The 18,056-nt window shown below is 41.5% G+C and overlaps 1 protein-coding gene across 4 annotated transcripts in view; it reads right to left on the bottom strand.

Moving 5' to 3' along the window:
* The window catches only part of HECW2 (HECT, C2 and WW domain containing E3 ubiquitin protein ligase 2), a 179,211-nt gene that overhangs the window by 115,033 nt on the left and 46,122 nt on the right, over positions 1-18,056 (bottom strand). The window lies entirely within an intron of this gene.

The raw sequence follows: 18,056 nt of genomic DNA, 5'->3' as shown, positions 1-18,056 counted from the left end.
TGTAGTAGAAAACAGAATCTGAGTCCTTCATCCAGTGAGAGCCAGGGCACCTAACCACACCTAATTTGCACAGTCCTAACCTATATTAAAGGAGGCAGGTGGCGCTGTGGTCTAAACCACTGAGCCTCTTGAGCTTGCTGATCAGAAGGTTGGCGGTTTGAATCCCCACGAGGGATTGCGCTCCCGTTGCTCCTGCCAACCTAGCAGTTCGAAAGCACGCCAAAAAGTTTAAGTAGATAAATAGCTACTGCTCCAGGGGGAAAGTAAACGGTGTTTCCGTGCGCTGCTCTGGTTTCGGTCTTCCGTTGCGCCAGAAGCGGCATAGTCATGCTGGCCGCAAATGCAGACTCCCTTGGCCAGTAAAGCGAGATGAGTTCCGCAACCCCAGAGTCGTCTGTGACTGGACTTAACTGTCAGGGGTCCTTTACCTTTTTTTAACCGATATCAAAGTTCTAACACAAAGGTGATGCTGAAGTTTAAGCTATCTCTCAGAGACTATAGCCTGCAATGTGAGCCGGCTACATGAATTTGAATTAATGTCCGTGGAATGCTCTCCCTAGGGATGTTCGCATGGCGCCTTCATTATATATATTTAGGTGCCAGGTGAAAACATTCCTCTTCAACCAGGACTTTGGCTGATTCATATTCTACAGCCTTTTAAATGTGTCCGTGGGAAGTGGGGGGAGGGTCATCATTTTGCTGTTTTGTGTTAATTATTTACTTGTTTTTATCCTATATTTTATACTGTGAGTCACCCTAAATTCTTATGATGAAGGGTGGTACATACATTTATTTTTTTGTGGTTGTTGTGGTTGTTGTTGTTCCCTCGCACATGATATTTTTTTAAAAGGAAAAAAAAGAAGCAGCATTAATTAACACATAAACTCTCTGAGAAATGACCAGCATGCAGCAAGCTTGTCTGCCACCTGTGGTTGCTTGGTTTTTATTACAGCAAATGATACATCAAACACCATTTCATTAAAAACAAAACAGGAACCCACAGTTGATCTGGACTTTCTAGGATTTAGTCCAGACATTTCCTATAAGCAAAAGTTCATGTTTACCAGACACTATGCGGAGCAGCAATAGAAGTTTCAGAACAGTAGGGGAACTATTCTAAAAAGAAGAAAAGTGGGGGCGGAAACCTTGGGAAAATGAAAATATTTAAAACAAATCAAAGAGTACTTTGAGCCAAATGGAAACTCTCAAACAAATAGTCCCAGGTACAATATAAACATTGCAACCTTGTCATAAATGCTGGAAAATAAATAAAGCAAGACCAGGCTGTGTGCTCACTGATCAATTAGATACTGGCTTGCAGCAGACTTTATTTTTGCAGACTGTTGAGAAGAATTCCTGGGAAGTTTATTACAGAATCCTCCAAAGGGAAAAATCAGTGCTAGCAAACAAGAATGCCCAAAAGTACCAACGCCTGCCAACCCACAATATGCAGGTGCAGGGAGTACAGGACTTGTTCTAGGCCAGGGGTCACCAATGGCGTGAGTGCTTGCTTTGACAGAGTGTGTCTGGTGCCAGCGACAGTTTCTGCAGTTTGCAAATTTGCCCACAGACCCAGAAAGGTTGCTAGCCCCTGTTCTAGGTTGTGCTTTAGGTATGAACAGTCAATAATGAAGGCCAATGGGCCTGGGCCATGCCAAAGAAGAACCCCGTGTACACCCTAAAACACACCTAAGCATCCTCTGCAAAGTCTGGGAAACTTTGGTCAATTGTTTCCGAAGAAGCCAGTATTCAGAAGCCACCTTCCTATCATTAACTACCACAACCTAGCTTGTTTTGAAGCTGCCTGGTAGATATTGTGACGTGGGGTTTGTGATTTCAGCTCTCTTGACATAATATGCTGGAGACAGTTCTCTAGTAACACTTCTTTATTAAAGCAACAAGACTGAGACTTGAGGAGGGGAGAGCTACATTTATAGGGACAGGGAACTAGCTAGAAAGGATACATTTTGGAGGGAACAATATCAGGCAATCACAGTCCTGCCTTTTGGAGGAAACCAATAAGACAGAGGATCCAAATACAGCAGCTTAAATGAACCAATAGTAGCTGTACCCTCTGGAACCAAAAGGCAGTTACTTTACCCTAATGCAAATACAGACAATAATAATACAGATATAAAATCCTTTGACTCAATACACAACAGTAGAGATGCAATAGAAAGGTAGGCTTAAATGTTGATTCCTGACGTGTTTCCTCCCTGCAAACTGCCAGGAAAGGGGTCTGCATGAAGCTTCCACATAACCTGGCTAATGGGTCTGAATTATAAATTAAAAGCAGTTTTAAGATCAGAAGAAGAAAAGTCCATACCGTAGCGTGGCCACTTGTGTGTTGCCCTAAAAAGAGAACAAAATGGGCATAGATTTGTAGTAGGCCTGGGCGATGTATCGATACATCGCCCAGGACCAGTTTGAGGACCAGAGCACAATGGCACCATCACCCAGCGGCTGAAACTGCCACCACCACCCGAGTCTCTCCGCCGCCAGTGTCCAGCGCAAGGAACGAGCTGCACTGGCCCCAGCACCTCACGGGGCCACAGCCGACACAGCTTGTTTCTCCCTTTGCTTTCCAACATTGTGATGTATCACGACATTTGGCTGGTGATACATGGCTATGTTGAGAAGTTGTTATCACCCAGTCCTAATCTACAGGTGCAAATCCAGCAGTTAAAATACTTTAAATAAAAATACAACACATCTGACCACACCTGTGGTGAGGTGACCTTTGTCCGTGTGCTACCAACTGTGAATGAAGAACTTCCAAGCCCCCTCCCTTTAAAATCTAATATTATTTTGCTGCAAATACAATTCTATTTGCGGTGTCTCTGAAGCAGACCCTGAAAGCCATAAGCTTGTTATATCTGAAAACATGGCCTCATAGTCAAGTGCACAAATTTAGCTCTCAGTCTTAAAACGTATTAGAGGCTGATTAATTTCAAGAGAACAGGCTTTTGAATATGTGCCCTCAGGTGACAGCTTAAAACAAATGTTAAAATATATTCTGCTTCGAAAAGTGCGAGCCTCAAGGAACTAAGACGCTTAATGACATTTGTAAGAATATCTGCCTCAAACCATTTGCTGGTTTTTTTTATCAGCTGAATGGGGTTACCAGTTGTGCTCATTTTAGGAGTATGGCTTTTGCAAAGGGAGACAACTTGGCCAATAAATGATCTGGTTAGACAATATGAGCACAATCCAGAAACATGTGCGAAAGTCACACTGGGGAGAAGCTTACAGTGAAGCGTATAAGCACACACAAGACCAAATTATAATCATTAGTGAGACTCTGAGCAGATTCAAAGTTTAAACAGGGCACGTTACCAACATTACCCACTTCTATGCTCATCCCAGTGTTCCTGCACAGGGAATACTGGGAGAAGACCAGGCTATACAACACTCCAGCTCTCTTCAGCTGACCAGCACCGAAGTTACTCAGTGCACTGACGGGGAGCAGGGATTGCTTTCAGACGCCAATCCCCAACCTCCTCCAGCTCTTCTGTATATTAAAAAGCAACATCCCTGTTTGCATGGAGAAAAAGAGGCAGGGCTACATGCATACAACTTGGGTAGAAACTCACAGAAGAGCTGGGGTCAGGGGGTTGTGATTCAACTCATTCCTCCTCCATATAGATAAGCATCTCCTGATCTAGTTGCCCAAACAGCATACCCTCCAACATTTCTCCGGTAGAAATAGGGATGTCCTATTCTATAATAGTAATTTTACTATTTATATCCTGCCCATCTGACTGGGTTGTCCCAGCCACTCTGAGCAGCTTCCAACATATATTTTTTTCAAAAAAATTAAACATCTAAAGGGTTCCCTATAAAGGGCTGCCTTCACATGGCTTGGGGGTTGGATAACTCCATACCCTCCAACATTTCTCTGAAGAAACTAGGGGCATCCTAAGAAAAAGCAGGACATTCTGGCACCAAATCAGAAACTGGGACAGCTTCTATAAATCCAGGACTATCCCTGGAAAGAGGGACACTTGGAGGGTCTGAAGCAGGGCTTTTGTGTCTTTCACATGTGTTGTCAAACATCCCTGCTGAGATGGTGCAATCCTACGACAATGGTTGTACCATATGTTCTGTTTACACTGTACCAGCTCTTAAACACATATATGTTTGCTTTAATCTCATTCTCCAAATAGCAACCAATGCAAAGAGCTCTATGCCATTTGTAATTTTTAAAGGTCTTAAGCCACTGCAAAACTTATTCCACTGGTTGCCCATTTGTATTTTGTTTTCAACACAAAGTACTTTCCCATGAATATTTCATGGCTTGATGGCATCTTAGATCGTATGATGGTCAGTTGCACAATTGTTCAATGTCCCAAGTAGTTTCATTTGCAATTCTCATCAATGCATAGATACACATGTCACAAGATCTGCCTCTCTCATGATAGACTTCACAAGTTTTAAGTTCTATACATCCATAAAAATATAATGAGCATAGAAAAGGTGATATATGTCTTTAATCTAGCTTCCAAATTGGGGTTATTCTAACAGTGGCCAGAAGAAAGCATGAAGTTATGCACAATTAAGCCAGAGTTATTGCAATATAGCTCATGGCACATTGAGCTGTGACCAGTTTGTCTGGTAAGAAATATTGTTGCCCTTGATTTCTGCAATATGAATGGCTTCAGCTAACTCAAATTTCCCATTTAGAAACCCCTTACATTAAAGTAAAAGTGAAACTTGTGTTATGGTATTTAAAACACCCCAATTTATTAATGGGATTTTCTAGCCTTTAGTAAACTGTAGTCTAATTATCTCTCAATATTATCTGTTCCTAGGACATTTTTCAAAATGATGATTTTTTAAAATTTAAACATAATTTGAAGCAGTGAGTAGAATAGTAAAACCTAAATAGCGCTCTTCAGAACTTAAACCAAATTCGAAGTGTTGGTGCTGACCTTTAAAGCCTTAAACGGCCTCAGCCCAGTATACCTGAAGGAGTGTCTCCACCCCATTGTTCAAGCCCAGACACTGGAGCCTCCTCACCAATAATAATATTATTATTTATTATTATTATTATTATTATTATTATTATTATTATTTATACCCCACCCATCTGGCTGGGTTTCCCCAGCCACTTTGGGCAGCTCCCAACCTAATAATCATAATCATAATATCCCAACCTAATAATAATAAAGCAACAAAACATTTAAAAAACCTCCCTAAACAGGGCTGCCTTCAGATGTCTTCTAAAAGTCAGATAGTTGTTTATCTCTTTGCCATCTGATGGGAGGGTGTTCCACAGGACAGGCGCCACTACCGAGAAGGCCCTCTGCCTGGTTCCCTGCAACCTCACTTCTCGCAGTGAGGGAAGCGCCAGAAGACCCTCGGAGCTGGACCTCAGTGTCCAGGCTGAATGATGGGGGTGGAGACGCTCCTTCAGGTATACTGGGCCAAGGCTGTTTAGGGCTTTACTAATCCTCTTCCTTGCTATTGCCTTAGTGTATCACCTTTGGTCTTTTCTCTCTGAGTAAGAAAGGAGTGAAGGGAACGAGGATATTAAGCAGAAGCAGTAACCTCTGCTGATTCTTCACATGAAAAAGAAAACTAACCCAAGGTAACTGCAGAGCACCGTGTTGTGTCATGTTCTACAGAACAGAAGAATTCGGAAGGAAATAGTTGAGTTGTTCAGTTACAGAAGGCCATTATAAACAGTGGGGGAAATGTGAACTCCTAAAACAAACAAACAAAAAAGGATTGCGTTGCTTTGTATCACAGAGGACAATGTCAGATCAGGGGACCTTCCTATATAGGTATTGGAGATTTCCTGTTCACCAGTCTGCTACCCGGTCATTAAAGAGGCTATAATTAAATATTCCCCCAAAAAATTACAAGGGAGTGGCGAGAAAGGAAGAGACGCTGGGAAAGATGCCATTATAGTTTCAACCTTTCTGATGGTTTCCATAGAACTGTTGGGTAGATCTGGACACTTTGCTAGAGTCAGGGCCAGAATTCAATGAAAGTAAGCCAAACTCATGAGCTTGGAACTGAGGAACTCCAAGGAGCCACTGAAATAGCAAAATTTCAACCATGATTCAAGTCTTAGGGATAACTAAACGGAAACTAAAGTTTATACAAGAAATGCACAATTCATACTCATTTGTTGTTGGAGATTCAAACATCTGCCCTCATACTAAAGAAATAATGGGAGGTAGTGTTTATAGCAAAGCTTTCCAAACCATGTGTCGGGGCTGGAAAGGGGTTATTTAAACCTCCAGTTAGCTACTAAAACTGAATTACTGTGCCGCGAAACAATGCATGTCTAATAAGTGTGTCATCAACATGAAAGTTTAGAAAGCTGTGAGGTTTATAGTGTCAGGCTAGGACTGGGTGGAAGAAACTCAGGTTTAAATCCTCACTTGGCCATCAAGCGGACTAGTGACCGTGGCTAATTAACTTATCTCTCAACCTAACCTAACTCTCAGGATTGTTGTGAACATTAAATGAAGGAAAGAACCCATGGATTAAAACCTGAGACAGAAATTTAATAAATAAAACTTGTAAGCCACAATAATATGATATTTCAGGGCTGTCGCATTGTATTTTGTCACCGGCAATATATGATTTCCTATCTATGCCCTACAAAGAGGAAGAGCACTAAGACCCCCATAGTTCTTCCTGAACTTAAGTTTCCTATTGAATAGTGCCTGTGACAGCCCACCTTCCACTGTACTTGGTGCCATTTTGTCTTTGAAATCTTTTTGCTGGGTGAGCACTCAAGTCACTGTACTGCTCAAAAGCAACAGTGCTTGCACATACAACTTGGTAGGCGGGATGGATTGCAGAACACCTGCAAGACTACCTTCCTCCTCACCCATAACAATGCACACTCCATGCCATTAAATATTTTATTTCTTGCTTCCTTAATATTACATTTGTTTGGAGCATGTGCTTGGCATTTTATTAAAGCTTCTGTGTCTTTGTCATGGCTTTAAAAGCAAGCTATTCCCACTGCAAGGCATTCCCACCCCATAATATGCAGAGAGCATTACTCCCAGCTGATCAGGGCTAGAGCACTGCAGAGGCAGTCCCGGCCGTTGTTTGTCACGCATCTCCAAAAAACCTCAGGTTGTAAGGTTGGGTTAACCAGTGTGTTCAGTTTCAGTTTCTTAAAACAGGAGCAAAAATATGTTGTGCTGCAGGGGCTAGCAGAGGGGATTGCTCTTTCAAAAGAGGTTTACGGATTAATAGGCGTTGACGTGCTTTAGGTTCATCTAATGTTTCTGTTCGCCAAATGTCTCCATCTGGTGAAGCAGCCACTCGCATCACATAGGCAGGATGGAACAGAACATTGGTTTCTGTCCGAAAGATCATAAATCCCAGCGATGCGCCAGAAGTCTTTGCAGTGGAAATATACTGATAAGCCCAGCCAATGACAGCGAATGGGCCTCTACGGTTGCTGTCACTGAGCAAGAAAACGTTTGGGGGGAAAAAGCATAACATCCAAAGCAACACAGAGCGAAAATAAGTGTGAGAATTTGTGTGTCCCGAAAAGGCCCCTTCTCAGTGTTGATGTTTAACTATATTCAGCAACAAAAAGACAGTCTCGGTGTGGACTACTGTGAAAATAAATATTTTCATATGGGTGTCTTTTCTCATTAATTACAAAAAAGAGGGCTGCACACATCCATCAGCTGGCCTGATCTGATTTAAACATACACATACACTTCTGATTAAACTCAAGCCATCCTTCTTTTTATAATCAGCGCCAGCTCTGCTGCCTGCTTCCTACTTTTGCATTTCCTTTTGACTTTTCATTCCAGAGGGTGAATCTACACTGCCAACGCTTCACGGTACAAGGACAGGCCAGCCAGGAGGATAACGTCAGTGAGGAATTTTGCAGCAGACAAAAGGAATACATCTCCTAGAATAAACGAACTCCTTGGTGATGGAAACGAATTTGTTTTTGAGACTGGAGATGCCTTTGTCAATGGGGTGAAACAACAAAAACTAAAAATCTAATTCACTGTGTGTGGAAATGTCCGCTACGGAGTGCCTTATAAGAGAAATTACTTGCGTAGTTGGATATGAAAATATGCCGTCTGCAAAAGAAAAACTGGTCAAGTTGTTATGTATGTGCGTACACTGTGGGATGTCAGCTTTATATGCTCTGAACAAGTATATCATTTAGATGTAATTGGCTCAATTCTTTTAATCATGAGTGGAAAACATGGTGGGCAGCTCCCAAAAATCTGTTCCAAAGGACTAGGAGACCCTCCAAAACATCATGGAAGACTTGGGGGAGCAGGTTTGCAATCAGAAAAACACCTCCCTTTATCATACATTAGCCTCCACTGGATTAAAAGCCATCACCCAAGCAGAGCAGCAGCACTGCATTTCACACATCAGAGTTTTATTCGGCCTTCCTAATCTGGGGGGGGGGGGGGAGCACACCTAAACAACAAAGCTTCACTTTTTGATTAGGGAAACATTGTTCCACCCCCACTGTTCAGCCCAGACACTGAGATCCAGCTCCGAGGGACTTCTGGAGGTTCCCTTAGTGCAAGAAGTGAGGTTACAGGGAAGCAGGCAGAGGGCCTTCTCGGTAGTGACGCCCACCCTGTGGAACGCCCTCACACCAGATGTCAAGGAAATAAACAACTATCTGACTTTTAGAAGACACCTGAAGGCAGCCCTGTATCAGGAAGTTTTCAATGTTTGTCATTTTATTATATTTTTATATGTGCTGGAAGCTGCGCAAAGTGGCTGGGGAAACCCAGCCAGATGGGTGGGGTATTATTATTATTATTATTATTATTATTATTATTATTATTATTACTTGATGTGGACATAAGCATTTTTCTAATCGGATCAGGTGAAAGTGAGGTGTTGTTTCAGCAGCAACACCATAAGTGTCAACGTTTATACAGTGGTACCTCGGGTTAAGTACTTAATTCGTTCCGGAGGTCTGTTCTTAACCTGAAGCACCACTTTAGCTAATGGGGCCTCCTGCTGCCGCCGTAGCCCAATTTCTGTTCTTATCCTGAAGCAAAGTTCTTAACCTGAAGTACTATTTCTGGCTTAGTGGAGTGTATGATCTGAAGCCTATGTAACCTGAAGCGTATGTAAAACAAGGTACCACTGTACTGCCAGGTCAGAATGGATAATTTTTTCTATAAGGCATCATTCTGACAACATGCTACAATCCTATCTTCCACCCTTTTTATTGTCGATTTCAATGGGACATAAGCACATCGAACTTTCTCAGATTTCACATTCTGGTTCTAAGATGAAAATGCACTCATAGGTTAGAGTTGCATTTGACAGATTGCAATAACACACCTTTACATGTAGTTGTGTGTCTACATGGTAATTGTCGCACATGTCGGGAAAAGATTGGTTTATATCTCTGTGTACTTCAACCCTGACCGTTGGCCATTCTAAGCGGGGTGCTGAGGGTCGAAACACATGAGAAGAACCAGAGGTTCTCCAGACCTGTCATAGGTGATGCTTCAAGCAACTCTTCTAATCCCAGACAATAAGCAGAACATTTATAAATGTTAGCAATAATTTTGGAGTGCATAGATATCAGGGTAAAAAAGAAAAAAGAACCCATCACATAATGTAGCTGCTACTTTCGTATTGTACAGGTGTCAAGTTAAAAATACAAATAACGATCAGGGCTCTGTGAATCCATTAAAGTTCTCAATTCAGAAGACATTTCAGAGGCTGAACAAAGCCTTTGGAATTGAGCATAAGGTGTTGAACTTTCCCCAATCTTTCCACTCAATCAGAGCTACAAGTGTAAGTGTATTAAAAGAGAGCTTATGTGAAAGCTTTTCCCCCCTTTTTAATCTTGTCTGACCTGAAATTGAAAGCCTCTAGAATTTCCCCAATCCCAGCAGGTTTTACTATAAGCTCCAATCCTATCTAAATTGTCAAATATAGTCCTTATAATAAAAAAAAACATGTTATTGAAAAGCTGCTTTGTATTTATTCGTGAAAAAATGACAATCAGATTAACCATGATAGAAACAAAGAGGTCTTAAATATTTTTCACCACAATTGTTCTCAGTATCTAGATTTAAGAAGAGGTTTTTTTAATAAAAAATCTATATCTGAAAGTGTGGCACAAAAATAGGGTAGGATGCATGGAACCAATGTTTACTTCGGTTCTTAACTTTGTGCTACCGTTGTTCAAAATTAGGCAGAAATTCAGAAATAATCATATCAACATAGCTATTGATTTTTGACAGCAGTTGCTACTCCCCAGGCAAAATTTACAACACCAAAATGTACATCACCAAAATTTACATCACCAGATATGCTGGTCTATTTTTGAAGGGTTTCCTTAACAGAATGTTTTACCAAAAAATATGGACCAAAATCCAACACAGAGTTAATTGATTTCAACAACCTTAAGTACACTTGACTCTGTGTTAGATAGTGGTTCAATAATTTCTCATGACTGTACTTCCAGGTCCTCACATTTCTTCCATTTCAAGGAGAATTGCCAGAGAATTCTGAGAAAAAAACAGAAATGGGAGCAGAACTTGCTGACGTATGGATACTCAGAAGTTAGTCCCAGTGAGTTCAAGTTCCAGGTAAGTGTGCACAGGATTACAGCCTGAAACTATGAACCAAGATGGCCTTAAGAGTGTCTCAGCCCTCCATCTGAAATATAAAGTGGGTGGCCTGCCTTACAGAATTGTTGTCATGCTTACAGTAAGAGAATGTAAGCGAAGCACATATAATTTGAAAGTGCTATCTATACAAATGCTAAATTACTCTTGAGATAAACCTTCAACTCACCACCCTCTTTCTTCCTCGCTTATCTATTTGGATCATTTATTTATTGCCCTTTGTGCAAACCACAGGGCGCTTTACAACAAAGTCGAATAATAATAAAAAAGAATCATTAAAATCCATAAAAAATAACACAGACTTTAAAATACACAGCCCTGATATAAATGTTGGGCCATTTCTAAGAGTCATTGTGTGAGAAAGGCAATATGACTCATAAGCTACTCCTGAGTCTTCCTACTCAAAAGTGGTGGTTTTTGTGTGTGTGTTTTTAATGTAGCCGAGACAACATACCCACACAGAGAAAATTTCTGCAGAAATATAGAGTCAATTTACCATCTATTTTATAATTTCACCCAGCACCCCACACAAATTTGACAGCAGCACAGAGTATTGAGGGGGCACCTGCTTTGAATGTGTAATAAAAAAACAAAACAAATTACTGTTCTGTGTTTGCTGAGTAACTCTTGCTTTTCAAAATGCGCTACCATCCTCACGACATTCAGAAGCATTCTGAAACAACCTGTCGATAGACTGTAGATGCACGCTTGTGAAAGAAAAATCTTACAATGTTATCATTTGCCTTGTAACGCAGTAAGAGCTAGAAAAATTACCTGTCTGAATGACCTCAAGGTGAAACAGTCTAACCGGAGGAGCTCCAAGTACAGTGAGTGAGCAAATTAAATTAAAACACACACAAAAGGAGCGACAAGTGCAAATAGGAATTATCGGTTGGTATCTTTCCAGTCTCCTACAGGCCCTTGTGGAAATTCACAAACCAGTTCATGTCAAGTCACAGTAAAAGCAGAAGAAATAATGCAAATAGTTGACGGCCGCTGAATTTCACTTCCAGGAGCTTAACATATTAGGACAATACATATTGCAAATTGCAAGATCATTTCATGTGGTTGACTCCATTTTCCTGCTACATGTTTTTTTTGTGGTGTTCATGAGGAGAAAGAGTGAGACTTATATGTGCTTCATGGATTACTGTTTTAGCAGAATCACAAAGCGCATGTCATGCTGAAATAGTAATGCGTGGAATAGCTCTAATAAGCAACCAAAATAATAAGCAACCAAAACAATAACAAAAGAGGTCTTTTTCTAGTTGAAGAGTTTCACTGCAAATGAACCACATAAAGTCGTACCTTGGATCCCGAACGCCTTGGTACTCAAACATTTTGGTTCCTGAACACCGCAAACCCGGAAGCGAGTGTTCCAGTTTGTGAACATTCTTTGGAACCCAAACATCCGACAGGGCTTCCACGACTTCCAATTGGCTGCAGGAGCTTCCTGCAGCCAATTGGAAGCCGAGCTTTGGTTTCCATACATTTTGGAAGTCGAACTGACTTCCGGAATGGATTCCGTTTGACTTCCAAGGTACGACTGTACTTGTACCAACAAAATTTCAACCAGGAAAATATTGAAGCCTGTCCTAACTCAGAGCCACAAACCATCAAAACAATAAATGCAAGAACTTCCAAAAGGAGTTTTATACATCCATGTATAAATGGGTTTGTGTTTTACAATCAGGGACAACCTCTCTAAATGATGGGTTTAGACCAGCCATGTATACAATGCCAGAAAAGTTACTAACATGCTAAGATCACTCCGCCCATCTTCCAACAGCCTGTCCACTTGCCTAGATGGAATTCCATGCAATTGTCACCTGCATGGAATTCTTCATCACCTGCGGCAACCAGTTACATAGCAAGTATGAGTTAGACTAGAGTGAAATTAAGTCTGTCCACAGTAGCCTTCCCCAGGCTGCTGCCCTCAAGTTATCTGACTACAGTTAACATCAGCCCTAACCATTATGGCCAGGGATGATGTAAGCTGCTATCCTACAGCACCTGGAGGGGGAAAGATACAACTCCTTATATCCAGTTGGCACCTCAAGTCAATGAAGTTCAGTTCTCCCTGAGATGCCAACACTGTGCCTGGGCTGAACCACTTCAGACTGCAGGCTGCCACTCTTATGACAGAATGGTCCTCCATACAAAAACATTTGCTACACACACAGGAACTAGCTTATCGTACTAGGCTAGAATCCTATGAGGTGGTTAGGTAGGGCAGGAATCAACAGTCCACAAATAGTAGTGAGAAGGACTAAGGATGAAACTCTATGAAGCACAAACGGACAATTCAACAGCAATCTGTTTGCCGGCACAGGGTTCAGTGGCTTCCACACACTCCATGTAGGGAAAGGGCCGAGTTGTGGGGCCCCAGTAGACCGTTCCCAGCTGGTTCTGTCATAAGAATGGTGGGATTAAGGAGGCCCTCTAAGAATGCTACACCAGCTGACCAAAAAGCAATCGGATCCCGTGGTCTGTTTGATATTCCTTCGTATGGAACTGAGACATGCGCCAAAAAAGAAAAAGGTAACTTTAAAGTCTCTTCAGAATAAAGCAGGTAGGAAAGTTTGGGTTCATTAAATCTATGTTCTCACTTCTTCCCACTAAAGAGTCTGACTGAAAAGAAGTGTGGGGAATGTCATTCAGGCACCAGGCCCATTGGCAGACCAACTCTTGACTTATAGTGATGTTTGCCAACGTGACATGAAAGCTGGCAACATCAGGCCCGCCATCTGGGAATCCCATGCAGAGAACCTTGATACAGTCAGGTTGTGTATCCACAGCAGTGGCCAGAGGAGGAATGACTGCTGGGAGGAATACAGAGAGAAGAAGCAACATGGTGCATCTACACCATGGTGCATCTTCATCTGCCCCAGCCGCAATAGAACATGTCTCTCCCATATCAATCTCTATAGGTCACAGCAGATGCTGTAACTCTCCAACAGTTTGACTTTATCACCAATGGCACACTCTTCCATCGTCTCTCGAGACAGACAGATGCCAACATATTTTCTGGGCCACCTCAATTTCTCATTTGTGTGTTTATTGATAATGGCCACATAAAGTTTCCTAAAATTAATACTCAAGTCAGCATGAAAGTAAAGGAGATCACCCCCCCCAAAAAAAGTAAAATCTAGGAAACAAATGGGATCAAATACATAGGATATTCCATACCTATCAATGTCAAGTTATAAATAGAAATGACTGAGTTTAATCAAAGAAAGGTTAGCACTTCTGGAAGGGCATCTCGCTGCCTCCGCTGGTCCCACTGGTACAGAACATTTGGCTGCTGCCCAGCAATTTTACACTTCTAATTCTGTAGCCCTTTTGCCAGGGCTCAGAATGCTGTTGTGTCTGAATTTTGAGACCTGGGACCAACGGCTGATAAGACGTACTGCTGAACCTAGAGTTCTTTCCTGATTGTATTCCACCAAGACAGACAGGACTGACTAATCCATATGGAAACCTGATAAACCTGCGAGAAGCATCAACCTTCAGTAAAATGGCAGTTCATCATCTTCTGGACTTCTTATTTTAAAATCCCCATCCAAAACAGATCTCTAATTAAAAGAAGATTTAATTCAATTACTGAAAAACTCAATTACTAAGACTGTGGTGACTCAATAATTTTCTTCTTAGCATGGACTGTTGTCCAGTGAAGATATATTGCAGGAGAGGGAGAAGTGAAACAGTAGTGGGTACCTTAAATGTTAAGCACAGAGGATATCTTCACAATGAAAACAGGAGAGTCCCTGCAGATGTATCCCAGTATAATACATGGGAATGTGTCACCAGCATAAAATTTAGGTGCACACACAGCAGGTAACTCTACAAGACAGAAAAATATGTGCTCGGCCACAGCGAAGTTGAGTGAGGCAGCTTCCTATAGGTGGTGTTCAGCTAAATTTTATTCAGAGCAGATCCACTGAAATTAATAAGCATGACTAAGATGGGTCCTTTAATTTCAACAAGTCTATTCTGAGTAAAACTTAGCTGAATACCACCTGTTGTTGCAAGTCAGGACACATACATTTCCCAAATCAACACTTTTGGCAACCCCCCTGCTGCCTTCCACGCCATCTTAACACGCTGTTCTGGAGGGGCCCACAACTTTCTGGACTTGATTTTTAAGGGGGGGGGGGGTTCAGTTGTGAAAACAAATCAGCAAAAAACTTCTCCTGACTTCTTTCATTAGTGGTTGCTTTCAGTGAATCAAAAGTCCTCCTATGGAATGGCACCAGTTGGAATCCATCCACTATCAACAGTCAAGTGAAAACCTTAATACTTACACTGCCACTTTCCCACTGTAATCAAAACGCAATACATATATTTCCTGTTGATTATCACCCTACAGACCCTCTTGGGTGTTAAGACCAGCAAAGGGTACCTTTGGTGCTTCCGACGCCCACAGAAGTGTTGGGTCTGGTGGCAAAGGAGAGGGCCTTATCTGCAGGAGCACCTCAGCTCTGGAACTCCTTCCACACAGATTTGCATCCAGCCATCTTTGTTGCACAAATGTACCTCTTGACCCACACCTTTTGCAGTTACAGTATTTTGTTTTGTAAGATCCACCTCTTTTGCTGAATCTATACAGCTCTGTTTTTGATCAGCAGTTTTACCTTTTTATTTGCTAATTATTATACTTGTTTTTATATTGCATATTGTATTGTTATAACCTACCCTGGGGCACTGCAGCGAAGGACAGGTAGGAAGCCTGATAAACAAATAGATAAAATATCAACAAGTTATAGTGCAAAGCGAGCTGCTAGTGCCTTTTAAGGAACAAGCTCCTTTACCTATAAAAGAATCAAGAAAATGCTCATGCTGACTGGATCTGATGAAAAGGGAATAAGCTCATGTCACTAACATTCATAATATCCCACTGCCACTTTAACCAAGAAGCAACTAATGACGGCAGGAAAATAACCTTTCGAAGGAAGGGGATAAAATCTATTGTAGTTAACTGAGCAAATGGAAGATTTACAGTGGATTTCTCTCTTTCATATCATTTCTCGGAAGGTTAAGCTATTAACTTTCCTGTGGAGAAGAGCAACCAGTTTTTTTGTCTATTTCTGTCACATCAGAGAATGCTTCTCTTTGATGATGGTGAAGAGTTGGAAGCATATTGTACACAACATCAAGCCCTACCAGTTGAGTTAAATGCCTACAGGAAGATATAGAAGAAAATGGAAGAGACAAATCTGCAACATTACCTTTAAAAATACACATAAGCATGTAACTAGTTCTAGTAAAACAAAAACAAAAACCCTATGGCAGATGCCCTTGTCCTCCACTTTTGTTAAAGTATCATTTGTCAAACAGTTTGAAAGTGATTGATAATTATGCTTATTTTGTGGTAAGGAAACAATCGATTATCCTTCGCACCACAAGAATTAACTTATTCTACACAAACTCTGATGGGTCCCCCCCCCCTTTTCTATTTTTGTGAACTAGGAAGTAAACAATTTTCCTTGGTCTAATAGCATCGCTGTCAAACAGCTCTCCAGTGTTGGATGGGAAAAAATTACATCTGAACTGCTGCATTATCCTGGCATCTCAAACTCTCTTATGTGTAAGGCAAGCTGCACGTAATGTATGCAACTTGCAGAAACAAAGAAAAAAAAACAGATCCAAGTGCCTTAGTCTGACTGTAAATCAAGCTCATTATTTGAAAATCAGAAGACCAGCACATGATGCTGAGAGGTAGAAAAGCCATCTTTTTCATCCAAATGCTTCTTATTGAACTTTTCACTACTTGAGTGAAGTTAACTTCATATTCCCTCAGTCCATTTAGACAGCAAAAGCAAAAGCTTTTACCCTATAGGGTAAAAAGGTAAAGGACCCCTGGACAGTTAAGTCCAGTCGAAATCGACCATAGGGTGCAGTGTTCATCTTGCTTTTCAGGCCAAGGGAGCCGGCGTTTGTCTGCAGGCAGCTTTTTCAGGTCATGTGGCCAACATGACTAAACTGCATCTGGCGCAACGGGACAACGGGACAGAAGCCAGAGTGCACGGAAACACCATTTACCTTCCTGCTGCAACAATACCTATTTATCTACTCGCACTGCTAAGTTGGCAGGAGCTGGGACAGAGCAACAGGAATTCACCCTGTCGTGCAGATTCGGACAGCCGACCTTACAAATAGCAAGCCCAAGAGGCTCAGTGGTTTAGACCATAGCGCCACCTATAGGGCAAATGCACAGGATGACAAGTGTGGGGAAGGAATCACACTTTTTAAAAGTATAAGAGTGTGAACAGTTATATGAGTGAGCATTTCAAATATTCAAATAAATGAATACTGCTCAGCTATGTTTGCAAAAGCCTTGTAATGTAAGTCAGTAGTATTATCAACCCCACCACACCCATAGTAAATATAGAGAGGTTGAGGGTGAAAGGACTGGAGTTGAAGGCCACTTAGCTCACAGCTGAGATAAGATCTGCATAAGAGAATTCGCAATGCCCAGCCACTATGTTATTGTGCAGTTGGCATGGGATGTGTCCCCTTGGGCAAGGGGAATGAGAAGTCCACAGCTTTATTAGAAGGTAAGCATCCTGTGGAGCTTTGTGTGGAACCCCGCAAGAACTTTCCAGAGAGCCCCCTTGCAAATACCAGCACAACCAGTGCAACACGACACTAGTTATATCTGCGGATCAGTTAGCTAAGGAAAGTACAGCATTTTCCCAGGTACCGTAGATATGTTTCCAACAACATTGTTACGGAAAGGCAAATCTCAAGGAAAGAGACTCAGACAATGCATGACAAATGAACAGTTGTGTATCTATTGTGCTAACCATTTATGCAAAAGCAGCCTCAAAAAATTGCTTTAACTACACACAGCTAACAACCTAAGCTGATATGGTATAGTCAACAACCAGGTAAGATGCACTGTCGAGACTTGTTAAATCGTTTTGAGACTTCTTTGTGCAAAGTGACTAACCACTGTAAATCATAATAAATAGGAAGTAGTAGTAGGGATAGTCGTTAAATGTGTAGGTAAAGTGCAAAGGTCAGCATGGGTCAAAATTTATTAGCACCAGCCACCGATCATGAGATGCTGGTTTCTAAAGTTGTTCACAGCATAAACAGAACCTTGGGCATGTTGCTGAAGTGGTTGAGTGGAGCAGAAGTGGAATCTATCCTGTTTGCATCATCTCAAATGTCAGCTAAACCAGACAGTAAAGTACTAGCTTGTCCCCATCTTTCCAATAAAGGTACTAAGTAGTTACAATGGAACAGATCAGCTTGCTCCACTCTTCACTGCAGCTGCATCAGTTTAAGTTACTACGAACTTTAGGGTGTAAAAGAGGAGTAGCTCTGTACACTGATTCATATCTTGCGAACGTGGACTCAGGATTATAAACTAAGCACTCTATAGTTTAGATACACAAGATAAGTAAACCCTGGTTCTGAAACTACAAGAACATA

This window comes from Podarcis gaigeae (genome assembly GCF_964106915.1).
Source record: "Podarcis gaigeae genome assembly, chromosome: 1".
In the NCBI taxonomy this organism is placed as follows: domain Eukaryota; kingdom Metazoa; phylum Chordata; class Lepidosauria; order Squamata; family Lacertidae; genus Podarcis; species Podarcis gaigeae.
Note: the sequence above shows the minus strand (reverse complement) of the source record. Positions and strands in the feature narration are given on the sequence as shown.